This window comes from Xiphophorus hellerii, chromosome 23 (genome assembly GCF_003331165.1).
Source record: "Xiphophorus hellerii strain 12219 chromosome 23, Xiphophorus_hellerii-4.1, whole genome shotgun sequence".
In the NCBI taxonomy this organism is placed as follows: domain Eukaryota; kingdom Metazoa; phylum Chordata; class Actinopteri; order Cyprinodontiformes; family Poeciliidae; genus Xiphophorus; species Xiphophorus hellerii.
In genome coordinates, this window is record NC_045694.1 from 26,286,033 (window position 1) to 26,300,076 (window position 14,044).

The window sequence follows — 14,044 nt, forward strand, 5'->3', positions numbered from 1 at the left end:
TTTAAGCATGTGTAAAATGCTTGAAGTTGTACATTTTTGAAAATGCTGCTCATTTTCAAAAGAGTAGCATAATACTTTTACCATGCTTAGCAGTTGGATACATTTTCTTTCTATTAATATCCTCACTATAACTCCTTCAAACATATTTCTGGACACTGCATCCAATTAGCGAAATCGTTCTCCTCTAACCATAATAATTTCCCTCTGAATGCATTTGAGGAATGTTGGAAACTTGGTTTTTATACTTGATTCAAGCTTTATGTTCTGTAATCCTTCCATCCTGAAAGAAAGAACCGTTCAAATGGATAGCAGTACAGCCCTGGAATAATGACAACATGAATGATTCCTTTTGAACTTTACTTTTAATCCATCAAATTAGATGTGATGCTATTATATGCATGAAAGCCTTAATTAAAGCTTGTTCCACCCAGTCATCTGTTTGACCCACATCATCCATCAGCATTTTTTTTGTCCTTTTGTACTAGTTAAAGGGCCAGTACTATGTAAAATCGACTTTCTGAGCTTCACGTCATGTCATAATATTATTCCCTCATCAAGGAGGAATGTTGATTTAATTCTTTAATGAATTTTCTTGAGAAGTCCTTCAATCTGTATGGCAACAATTCAGCTGTGCAGAACGCCCAGGTGGACCTAGCTCCGCCTTCGAGGACGAAGCTCCTCCTCAGAGATGCTGTTTCCGAGTTTCCACCTCACAGAGCAGCTCTAACCCAGGGCTCCTCCTCTCAGCTCCTTCAGACTAGCCAGCAGCAATTTGCAAACAGCTGGTGGAACTGTGGAACTACAACCATGTTGTAATGACTTCCTGAAGGTGGAGTTTCAGAAAGAGCAGGAGCTTCTTAAAGAGACAGAGGCCCAATTTCAAGGCGCTAAATTACGAAGTCAAATATCTTTTAAGTCAAATTTGATATTTGTAGCATTTTCATAACAACTGGAGGGGACATACTGTAGCTACTTGACTGTGCTATAAAATGGCACTGTGTGCCTGGAAAACACTTAACACTGTCCTTTTAATATCAAAGCAGGATTAAGCACGGAATATTGTCTCTCCTCCCCAGGCTTACCAGATGCAGATTCTCTACTAAACCTAATGGGAGCGGCGAGGCGATGACAATCTACAGGTCTTTTTTTTTTCTTTTTAACCAGACTGCTAGCAGGTTAATCAGGTCAGATTTTTTTTAAAACCTGTTTTTACAGCTTGATTTATGTAAAAAAACCCACTCACACATGGCATAAAAAACATCGCTATGACCTTTCACCCCGGTAAGATTGAACATTCACTTTTCTGCGAGAAGGCACCGCTGAAACCGACCCCGCGCATACTGACGCTCTCGTTACAGGATGCAAATCTCACGTTTTTCATCTACGACAAGCCGCATACAATAAGTCTCCGGTGACATCAGCGGTACACGCAAAGCATTCTCTGTTAACCTTGATATTAACGGCGGGCGCCGTGTTCCTGCAGACCAGGATCACGGCCAATCTGATCCTCCACGGCGAGCAGCGACTGGTCTTCCCCAGCTCTCTCTCTCTCTCTCGCCCCTCAGCTTCCTCATGTTTAATGCATGTGCTGCAATACAGTCGGCTTTATGAAAAGGATAAGCATTTGTATACACACGAGAGATGGACGCGGTCAAACGGAGCATAACGAAATATCCAGAAAGGATCCACGGCCAGGATAAACTTAGTCGAGCCAAGTCCTCCATCACTTAACACCCTGCCACGACGGTGTGTTTTCAGAACAAGACGCAGGCGGCGTTTTGTGTAGAAATTTGCCATAAGACTGATTTTTACTTATGTTCCTGAATGTAATCCGGCAGATGCGTGCAGAGTTGTGCAGGATTTAAGAGGAGAAAAATGATGTGGGATCCTTCGTTTGGTGTAAGAATCTGCTTCGATTTAATGGATTTTCACGCCTGTTATAAATCCCACTGTTTGTAAATGCACCACAAGTCTAGAGCAAATTTCCAGAAAACTACAAACCTGCTGAAACACTGATTTCCTTTAAATCTAGACTATACCCCCCTCTTGTTTAGAGCTGGTATGTAATACTGCTTATTAGTTGTAAGTTATTTTTTTTCTTCTTTTTTTCTTAGTTAAGATATTTGCGCTAAACAAACTAAACCAGAAATACTTGGTGAGATTTTGTGTGTTTTTGCAGTGCGGATGGAAATTTGCACTCATCCGCCACTAAAGCTGTTCAGATTATGTGCTTGTGCGTGCCAAAGTGACAGTGATCCAAAACCTGATGCCAGCTGTAGATGAGGACTTCACTATCTGAAGTATTCAGACATATTCTCCCCAAAATCAGAGAACGTATGAGCACACAAAAAACACACTCCTACAGTGCAAAAGCACAAAGTCTTACCAAGAATCTTTGCTCTAATTTCAGGTTCAAATATCTTAGAAAGCTTGAAATGAGACAAAACTAACTTAGAAGTAACTTTTCAACAAGATATAAAAGATTAAGTCAATAATTTTTGAGTATTTATTTAAAAAAGTACTAGTTCCACAGGCAGATTATTTTACTTACTTAAGTGAAACAGTCTAATATTCAACAATTATTGACTGAAGCTCCTCTATCTTGATGAAAAGTTACTTGCACGTTACTTTTGTCTTCTTTCGAGTGTACCAAGATATTTCCACTAAAAGCTAGACCAAAACTACCTGGTAGGACTTTGTGTTTTTGCAGTGTGCCATGAGGCGGTTCCACTGGATTCCTTAAAACTCACATGTCTGTTAATAAACGAGCTGCCGTTCTGAAAGTTTTCAGCTCTTCAGGAGAGCTGCGGTCCTGTGGGTGAAGCATGTTATTGTGGGCTCCTTGTTTACAGCCTGGCGCGCAGCGGCGGCGACGACAGCGGCAGCCCGCTTCACCCTCAACGTGCTGACCAGCAGGCCCGGCAGATTCCCGATCTGCGCAAACACAGACACGTGCCACGTTTTGCCACCATGTTGTCAAGGTCACATGTGTTTTCTTCTTTCCCCTCGTTCTCCCCACACACACACACACAGATGCAGTCTCTCTCTAAGCAGGAGCTGAAAGCACTTCACGGTTTCTGTCCTGACTCTGGCGACTGCGTCTCCCAGTGGATCTGTCCGTGTAATGGGGAGTAGTAACGTGTCAGCTTTTTCATGCTTATAATGATCCAAACGAAAGGCGCGCTCGTATGGCAGTGTGTGTGTGTGTGTTTTTTCTGTTGCACACACGTCACCAGTGCTGACATCCTGCCCCCCACCCCTTCCTCACAGGCGGTAATGAATGCTGATGAGGTATAGTGGGAGGCGATGGAGTCGGACACAAAGGCAGCTAAATAACGATGTCCATCGTGAAGGTGGGCTTCAAGGTTTCACTTCTTTTTCTTCCCTTTGAAGCCGTCACATAAATCTTATTATACAAGGCCATCATGCCATCACCAGCTACTGAATGGCTGCTAAACACACACACACACCCCACTTTTCCCCAAGAGAGCATTTCTGAAAACACAACAATGCTCCCGTCTATTGTTTTGTGACATTCACAAACACGTTGTTATCCTAATTAACCTTTTTTTAATTTTTTTTTTTTTTAAGTCTTCTTTTGGACAGAAAGAAATGCCTACAGTAGACCCTCCAGGTCTTTTGTCGCTTGTACTGCTGCATCAAGCAGACTGGGGTCTGGGCCGTTTGGGGGCCGTTTGGAAGCACCCTGGGCTCTCTGGCTGTTTCAGCGTTGGCAGTTGTCCAGCTGCGGCAGGTACACAGAGTGGGGCTTTATACCGAAGTGGAAGCAAAAAAATAATACATTTGTTTGTTCATTTTTCCACAAAATTCATCTGGAAAGTGTGGCGTGCTCTTATATTTTGTATTCTCAAATTCCCCCGTTGAGTCAATACTAGAGATGCACCAATCATCTATTCCGATATTGAAAACAATTCTATATAAGGTATTGGTGACGATGAGTGCAAATGTATTCAGTCTGATTATTTATTTTACATTATGCTTAGAGTCCATAACTTCATTTTCTGAACCATTTGAAGGAAGATTTGTTGCAGTTTATCTTTTACATTTGAACAGTCAACTTATTGTTTTTGTCAGTTTCAGTTTCCTTATTATTTGTTATACATTGGCTCTTGTACTCCTGATTGCACTGACTGGACAAATGAAAGTTGTTTTTACATGTTTGACCAAGCTTGTGAAGCTATTGGTGTGTTAAAGTGTGACGTACTGGAGCAGACGTATCAAATGCATTTTTAATCTAGTATATTTATGTCTGTGTTCAAAACAAGAAACATTGGAAGTCTCTTCAGCAGAGCGTTTCTGTATCAGATCAGAATCGGCCGATGCCAAACCTCCGATATCAGTATCGGAAGGGAAATAAAAAAATCTAATGCTATTTGTTTTGAAACTAAAAACGAGTTTTCTTGGGTTCCTGGAGACTTTAAACACAAATCATCTTCAAAGCACATCGTGACTTCTGCAAAAACAAGAAACAACTTTGAAGAGAAGCAACTTCTAAGCATGCTGTCCTGAGACTCTGGGTTGAAAACGGCTCTCTTTGCTTCTGTTTATGTTCCGCACTTAAACGCATGTGGACACGTTTTTTTACATTTTTTTATCGTGTATTAAAGATGTCAGCGTGCTTTATAGACACTCAGGCTGTTATTGCTGTGAAGTTCGGGGATGAAAATCACATATACACATGCTCTCTGTGATCTGTGTGGGAGTGCGTGTGTGTGTGTGTGTGTGTGTGCTCCCCCAGCTGTCCCATAGAGCTCCCCGTCGTTCAGCCTGCAGACATTGAGGGAACCGGAGCTGCAAACTCTTCTGATCAATACTTGTTTGGAGGATTTCTCTGTTTGAATCCACTCAGCTGTGCAGCACTGTTTCATTGTGTGTGCGCGCGTGCGCGCGTGTGTGTGTGTGTGTGTATATTTCAGAGCCTGATTAAGAGCCCATGAGAGAGCACCGTTTGTATCTGTATCTTTTTAATGAGTTTTGCATGTAAGCATGTGCAGAGGAATGCTTGCTGTGGGATGAAGCTTGCACACACACACACACACACACACACACACACTCAGAGCCAGGAGTCTGGAGGTATAGAAGCGAAACACACACTATCAGTCTCGTCTGCCACCTCCCCCTTGCTTTGATTGTGAACGCGGTGTTATTACTTCACTATATTGATTTATGTCCTCCAAAACCTGCATTCAATTTTTTATAAACAAACACACACACAGACCTCACACGACTGCAAAATTACACACACACACATAAAAAAATAAGATGCATGCATCCGACGCTTGCAAATGCATGTCCTGCCAATGCACATTAACGTACTTATGTGCACCATTACAGGAGACCACCCCTCTTCCCGACAAAGCAGAACACAAGCTGTTTGCTTTTCTTTCTTTCTTTTTTTTTTTCCGTTTTCCCCCCCTCATCCACCGGTTTCTCCTCCTCCTCCCTCCATTGTCACATCAGGGATTTGCAGCGTTCCCAACACGTTGCCTCCATCAGGGCCCCGGCAGATGTCACTTAGCCGCAGACGCATCTCTTCATTTCTCCGCGTATCCATCCCTCTGCCTCTCCTGGGACGCAGACGGGGTGGAGGAGGAGGGAGGTGTGGGTGGAGAGGCAGCAGCGGCTGCGTATGTGGGAGTGTCTGACTAAAAGAAAAAAAAAAAAAACAGAAAAAAGGGGGATGGGAGTTGGAAGGTTAATGAATTAGTAATTAGGATTGACATTGCATCTTCAATGGGTTTCCAATAAAACTGCTAGTCAGTCTGAACTCCCTTTGTCATCTTCAGATGGCTGCGCTCCTCCTCCTCCTCCTCTTCATCTTTCTCCTTGGATAACCCCCCCCCCACACACACACACACACACCCACACACACTACCTGTGCTCCTTGGCCAACCTTGCCTCTCTAACCTTCAAAAACACACCCAACCTTTTCTGTTGTTATGCTTTACTTCTACCTTTCTCCTCACTTTTCTCATCTTCTCCATCTTCTCTCAGTCTTTGTTTTCACTTGCTCTCTTCGTCTTCTTCTTCTTCTGTGTCCTTCTATCGATCTCCTCGGCCCACGCTCACGTTGCATTAGAGCTAGTCAATGTTGCACGTTTGAGGAGAGTTGATAAGAAAGCGTATACCAGAAAGTCTTCAGCGGGGGGAAGATTCACAGGGTTCAGTATGTCCTGTGCTTCCGAAATGACTTTGAGCTAGAATGTGTAATCTGGTTGTTGCAACATAAAAAAGAGAACACAAGCATGTTAAAGTGGCTCTGGTTCTACTTGGACTGTAAATACGCAATTTATTCTCGATTTTATGTGAAAGAACAAAGAGGAAATTCTTAACCGAAACGTGGAAGCCTTCTTATGAGTGATTTCAGCAACTATGACATTTAAAAATCTGTAGTATAAGTAGTGTTGTAGTCAAGAAGACCACCTAACCCGAGACAAAGACCACTTTTTCAGGCCCAGACCGAGTCAACATGCTAGGTGATGTTAGCTTTTACGCCAGACTAGATGTAAACGGCTGACGAGATGAAAACTAATGCCTTAAAATATACAAAATAAACTGTACACGGGTAGCTAACTTTAGATAATATTGATTAAATATATTTATGATAAAGGCCGGGTACAGGATTTTGGTACAAAGGCAGGTAGCTAACGTTAGCTGGGTAGCTTTGCTAACACCTCCTTTGTCATAGCATATATATAAATTCTCTGTAGAATTTCAATTAATATGTTACAACAACTTTTAATTTCCCTGTGGGATCAATAAATTTTAATTTAGATTTTTTTATAATTGAATTTCTTAATATTGATAAAATAGTAGTAGATACTGGCAGATTATTTCACTTATAACAAGAGATTTTCCCCTTGTCCTATGTGAAATAATGTGGCTGTGGAAGTGTTACTTTTTTAAAAGGAATTATTTACTTAAAACAAGCTCACATATCTTGCTGAAAAGTTACTGGTAAGTTACTTTTGTCTCATTTCAAGAGTACTAAGACATTTACACCAAAAACTAGACCAAAAATACTTGGCAAGATTTTGTGTTTTTTGCGGTGTGGGCTTTGTTCCTCTGACGTTACTCTGGTTTGTATGTTTAGGGATGTCATCTGGACGGAAGGCGAACCTCTGCATCCCCACACCATGATGCTGCCACCACCACGTTTCACGGTGGAGATGGTGGAGTTTTTCCCACACAGATACCAGTTTGCCTGCTGGTAAAGGAAAAAAAAAGTTTTTCTTTTTATCTAGCCTGAGCACATTCTTCGTTTTTAGGACATATTTATGGAGTCATAACTACAGAATATCCCACATGAGCTGCACAGAACACTTTTGAGTGTTTTTATTTGTCATGCTTTATTCTTCTTGCACTAATTTGTCTTGTTTATGGCGTGACAAACCTTCACAGTAAATTCTGCAGAGTTAAATCAACGCTATGCTGAGTCCATTTGGTCTTTATCAGAATTGGTGTTAATTTAATTCTTTCCAGAGTTATTTCAACAAGAAATTGAGTAATTTTAACACTTGAAAAAGTTATAACTACTCAAACTATTGTTGAAATAACTGTAAGAGTTAAATTAATGCCAATTCTGAAAATTGGCATTGCCAAGTAGACTCGGCATTGTGTTGATTTAACTCTGCAGAATTTGCTGTGTTGGAATAGTCGAAAGGGTCTGAATTACTTTTGGAAACCACCGCATCTGAGCTCTTTCTATATTTGGGAAAAGCATGAAGGATGAAGGTGGCGCGACAGTCTGGTTTGTCGAGAAAACAGGGTACAGGCAGTGATTCTCACGAAATGCTGACAGGTAGCATTGCAGCGTTAAGATTTTTTTACATTCTGTTTGAAACGGTCCCCTGTCTGACAACATCGCTGCTTCATTCCAGCATCAAAGGCCAAATACCTTTCTGACGGCTCTCATTTACAGATGTCGCTCACGCGCACACAAACACTTTCTACATGTAGACAAAAACTCAAGACGCTCAGCTGATGCTAGCGCCGTTGCTTTTCGCTGAGAATGTCACATCAGGACTTGGATTTATCTTTGTTCTCCATGGTGAATGATTGTGCTCTTCAGTGATTTAATCAGCGACGGTTCTCCTTTTAAATCTTGCTCCACATGTAAAGACGGAACATTGGCAGCAGCTTTGTCGGGAGTGGGAACTCGAGATAGATTACAAAGATTAATAATCAAAAACAAACACGGCGAGTGTTTGATCTTCTGCTGCGTTTTACACTTGGATTCTTGGTGCTCAGTCGGGTCTTTGCAGCCAGAAATGAGACCCTAACAAAGTAGCTTAAAGTACTGGTAAGTAGCCATGATGTCTTCACACGAGGGCTGACCAGATTTCTGTCCATGCCAAGGAAATCACACAGCCTGGTACTGCCACCACCGCCGTTCAGGGTGATGTGCCCATGTTTTGTTTTTGTTTTTTTTCCCCCACACATTCCACACAAGCCAGAAAGTTATCATGTGACAACAGCAACGTCTTCCGCGTGTCTGCAATTTCCCGTACATGACCTTGTGGCAAACAGGAAAGGTGACTTCTTATGAATTTGTTTTGATGAGCTGCTTTTTGCCCGTCTTACGTAACAGAAAATTTCCTAGTAAAAATGTCTTTATAATATGCTAATGTTGGTGTGCTATGACGTAAGTAAAATCTGTTCACCTTTTTTGGTTGGAGTGTGACAAAATACATTCAAAAAGACTCTATATTGAGAGGGTTAGTGGAAACAGGATATGCTGTTTGTATCTTTTTCTTCTAGATCTCGGTGTACAGTCGTAGTGCTAAACCAGTCCTGCAACATTTAAACAGGACTGAGAGCGGGTAAGAAAAGGAAGCCATAAACCATCGAATGGAAACCGAAAGGTTGGATTTCGTTTGAATTATTTTACAGTTTATGTTATAAGTATGTCACATCTTTACGGCGTCAAGATACAAAGCTAAATGCAGGCTTTATCTACAGTTGCAAAGGTCATGTTTTCCCTCACAGACATACAAATCCTGTTCAAACCATGACCAGTGCAACATCCAGAACATGTCAGCTCCAGGACTTTAGACCTTGGACAGCTCTAGATTACTGCCAGTAAATCATCTGAATGTTGATCTTTTTTTTCTTCCTCATTGTTTAGTTCCAAAAAAACAACAAAAACGCCAGTTAATATTTTTTTTCTTAATGTGTCAAAATCTGGTGAAGAAAATGACTTTAGTCCATCAGAGGACATGGTGAAACACTTTCACGGTCCTCGGGCGATGTGTGAAATCTCAGATTGGGGTGACAGAGGACAGTGCAGACACGTGTGTGAACACAACTGATGGCCGGGTGCTAATCTGCCCCTCCAAACGCGTCCCGTTCACTCCGCGCTCTGACCACGCGAGGAGTGACGGCTGCTCCGGAGCTCTCCGTGGAGCAGCAGCGTTTCCATTTTCCGAGCTGCCACTCAAACGCGCCGAGGCTCCGGTGGAGAGGAGGGGACGGGGAGGACGCTCCTGTAGCCATTCATCGGTCCGCCGAGGAGCCGCGCTCCGCCGCCCGGACCGCCCGCGTGCCCCCGCCTGCCTGCCTGCCAGCCGGAGCGGAGGCGCGAGACTCGGTCATTCGGCGGCGGACGTGAACGAGGAGGTGGAGTAGGAGGTGGAGGAGGGGGCCGAGCGGAGGAAAAAGAGCCCGTCTGTCAGAGTTATTACCCGGTGTGGATGTAAAGAAGCAGACGAGGAGTCTCTCATTTCCAGTTCCTGACAGGACGCGTTTTCCCGGTGAGTGAGGATAGTTTATCAGCTGAAGCTACAGCAGCCGTGTCGGCTCTCTGTGTCTCTATTAACCGGTTGTTTAGGATGTAGCCCGTTTTATTTTAAGCGCCCCTCCACCCTCTAAAAAGTCTTCATGGAGGCTCGGGGTTTGGCATCCCTCCGTTTCCTTTTCTCTGACCAAACACAGCAGCGGCTTTCAGTCTACTCTCCTAAAGGACAGCAAATGAAAGCTAATGAAATGTAGCCTGGAAGATACGCACCGCCCGGGCCGTGGGATTTTTTCCCCCCTTCTTTTTATTTATTTATTTTTTTTATCGAGGTGTGTGTGAATGTGTGCTTTCTCCTGCTCCGTACCCCCCTGGAGAAGAGAAGAAGGGGAAGAAAAGCGTTTCCTCTCCGCTTTTAGGAGGACAAGTCGCTCTTGAAACACGACCAAGGTCTATTTTAGAGGATAGACACCGGCCTCAATTGAGCTTTAACAGTGTCTCCCAGCCATCCCGTTGTCATGGTTACTGGCTCGAGGAGGCTGGGAGAACATGGCTGTCTAGCGCTGTGGTCTCCCTTTCTCTCTCACACACACACACACTGGGAGAGAGACAGGCGAGAGAGTAGGATAATAACCCCGGTCCTGTTTGTTTAAGTCCGTGTATTTAGGAACATGTTTAAAAACCTTGGCGAATGCACTCTAAAAACTACTGGGCTAAAAACAACACAATCCTGATTACTTCACAAACCCAGACCTGGATTTAGAATAGAGGAGGACTGTGGGTCTGTCGCGATGATGATAGAAGTGAGCATAAGAACTGTTTATTACTTTTTTTTTTTTAGGTAACTGTATCAGTGTGGGCAGCACAGTGGCGCAGTTGGTAGAGCTGTTGCCTTGCAGCAAGAAGGTCCTGGGTTTGATTCCCGGCCCGGGGTCTTTCTGCATGGAGTTTGCATGTTCTCCCTGTGCATGGTGGGTTCTCTCCGGGTACTCCGGCTTCCTCCCACAGCCCAAAAACATGACTGTCAGGTTAATTGGTGTGATTGGTTTGTCCTGTCTGTCTCTGTGTTGCCCTGCGACAGTCTGGCGACCTGTCCACGGTGACCCCGCCTCTGACCCGGAACGTTAGCTGGAGAAAGACACCAGCACCTCCCGATATCCCCACATATGCTATACTGCTCTTGAAAGACATTCCCATACATGTATAATACGCTGCTTAAGAACTCCAGTCACATAAAGACATGATTTGTATCACTAAACTGCTCACAGTAACTGCTTTTAGGCATATGTTCTAATTAATTAAGTGGAGAAAACAGCAAAACTTTCTACTACGACAAGGACAGTTTTATTTATTTATTTCTTTTTAACTTAAGACTTTATCGTGACAATAATGAATCAAGATTCATCTAATCACAAGAAATTTAGCACGGTAAATGATACAATAAATACCAACCCCTAATATCGTAGCTATGGACTAGTCAGGTCCCGGGTTAACTTAACCCATGCTAGGGTTACGTTAACCCATGCTAGGGTTACGTTAACCCATGCTTGGTTTGAATTTTCAACCGCATGATGTTCCTCTCAGTTCATTCTTGTTTGAATCTGAATGAAAATTAAGTTTATTACTTAATAAATTCAGTCAAAACAAAGAAAGTTGTTAAAACACAACTGCAAGAAAACTAATAAATAATTCTAGCTTGTCAGCCTGTCTGTCGCCTGGACCAGCTCTTCATCCTCAGCAGGGTTCTGGAGGCTGCATGGCAGTTCGCTCAACCAGTCTACATGTTTTGTGGGCTTAGAAAAGGCGCTCGACTGCATCCCTCTGGGAATCCTGTGGGAGGTGCTTGCCTATAGAGTGGGCCCGTTGAAAGGTCCCAGTTAGGTCCCTGTACAACCAGTGTCAGAGCTACAGCCCATAAAGTTTATGGACAGAATTTCTAGCAGAACAGGATCCATTTTGGTGGCCTTCGGATGGGGTTTCTGCTTTGTGCAGAAAACAGTTCTGTTGGCTTCATGGAACCGGGGTCTCCAGTTTTCCACTGGAGCGGTTCGCAGCCAAATGTGAAGCGGCCGGGATGAGAATGAGCAATTCAGGGTCTTGAGTTGTAGAAGGGTAGAGGTCCTTCCCCAAGTATCTTGGGATCTTGTTCACGAATGAGAGAAAAATGGAGCTGGAAATCGGTAGTCGGATTGGTGCAGTGTCTGCAGTGAAGTGAGTGCTGTAGTCAATCCTCATGTCTACTCTCATCTGTAGTCACGAGCTCTGGGTAGTGACCAAAAGAATGACGTCACAGATACAAGTGGGTGGTGTCTGGGCTCTTCCTTAGGTAGGATGAGAAGCTCCATCATCGAGGAGGGACTCGGAGCAGAGCCGTTGTTTCTCCATGTCAAGAGGAGCCAGTTAAAGTGGCTCTGGCATCTGGTTGGGATGACTCATGGACACCTCTCTGGTGAGGTATTCCTGGCATGTCTCACTGGGAAGAGACCCAGGGAAAGACCCAGAGGAAGACCCAGGGAGGGAGGGACTATGTTACTCGGCTGGTCCGGGAACACCTTGGGAGCTCCGGAGGAGTTGGGTCCAAGTGGCTGGGGAGAGGGAAGTCTGGGTCTCTCTACTTAGGCTGTTGCTACTCCAACTCGATCCTGGATTAACCGGAAGATTGTGGAAGAATATCAAAACTACTGAAATAGCATCAATACTTCAAAAATAGCTAGATACTTAATTTGCCCACATTTTTCAGGTAATTTCTTTTTTTTATTCTAACACTGATATTCCAAAAATTAGACAAAGTTAAACCACTTATACCTGCCAAATTGAACCGTTGCACTTTTCCATGTTCATGTAATAAGAAATTTGAAAGGATAGATAGCATAAGTCCTAAACGTCACATTTGTGTTTTCATGTACATACATTTTTTAAAATGTATTTACATGTATTTATGTAAATACACACGTTTACATAAATACATGTACATTTATGTATTTATAAAATACATAAATGTACATGTATTTAATGAAAATACATGTACATGTGTATTACAAGCACTGAAAGAGACAAAATGCGAGTGGACAGTTGACCTTGATGGCCTGGAAGTGACACACTGGGGTGGAGCTGGGCCACTGTTAACGCTCCAATAGGCTTGCATAGTCAGACGGAGGCTGTGCGCTGGTGCTGTAAGCAGACACAGAGACTATAGCAAAACACCCTGGACTAGACCCAAGCTAATTTCTCCTTGCTTTCCTGTCTCAGGCTCACAAGTAGGAAATGATGAAATGCTTTACTTCCCCTCTGCACCTGCACCAGTATTTTTAAAGGTGTCTCTATATCTGCATTGTGTGTGTGTGTGTACTTGTTTATGTTGCCTATATACACCCACCAACCATCTGAAGAGCGATGGGTCTTGGAATTGAGCTTCGGTTAAGGTTAGAGTTAGGCAAATATACAGTTAAAGAAATGAATGGAAGTTAATTCAAAGGCCTCATATGAGTAGAAATACAGATGTTTTTTTTTTGTTTTTTTTAGGCTTTCTCATTTTGTTCTGCCCATTTTTCCAATAAATACTACATTACAGAGACCCGCTGCTCCTTATGTTCTGTTTTGGGTTTAGAGGTTAGGTGTGGGATTAGGGTCAGAGTTAGGCTATAGGAATCAATGAAAGATGAGTGGGAGTCAATTTATTAAATAAAAGATTATGTGTAAGACTATCAGAAAGTTGAGTGTACCTGTCAAGTGAAAGGAAAATGATACATAGTTTTCATATCTGTATAGATATATTTTTACAAACGAATATCATAAAAGCATTTCTTGCATTTATATACAGCAGTAACTTTAGATGAGAAGTTTAGAGGAAGCCATTTTGGAGATTACCTGTTTTCCACCATCACGTAAATGTCCTAATAAATGCCCTCAAAAGCTCCACCTGGCATGTAATTAGAGCCACTACATGGCTAATAAATGGCAGCGCCACCTGGTGTTTAATATGTATTACCACCAGACAATAATTAACCACCTGATGCTGCTTAAGAAACACCTGGTGGTGTAGCTTTTAACTCTGCCCTCCAATTTTGACAGCCAGTTTGTTTGAACAGCTTTGTAAGATTGATAGTAGTAACGTGCAAAAGTTTTAAACCAACACAAGTTTATTTTTAATTGAGCCATTATGGATGAAACTTGACAATTTCTCAATCTAAGAACCTCAAACCAATACATGAAGAAACCAGTTGAATATCCAGATATATCTTGTTAGATTATGCGTTCAAGCACAGATTATTGAACAGTAACAACCTGTGC

The 14,044-nt window shown here is 42.8% G+C and overlaps 1 protein-coding gene across 2 annotated transcripts in view; it reads left to right on the forward strand.

Annotated features, from left to right (window-relative positions):
- The first annotated feature begins 8,756 nt into the window (after positions 1-8,756).
- psd2 (pleckstrin and Sec7 domain containing 2) overlaps positions 8,757-14,044 on the forward strand; it is a 43,807-nt gene continuing 38,519 nt past the window's right edge. For both annotated transcript variants that reach the window (XM_032554766.1, XM_032554767.1), the window contains exon 1: positions 8,757-9,773. The gene's annotated coding sequence lies outside the window, so the exon portion shown is untranslated. The remainder of the gene's footprint in view (positions 9,774-14,044) is intronic.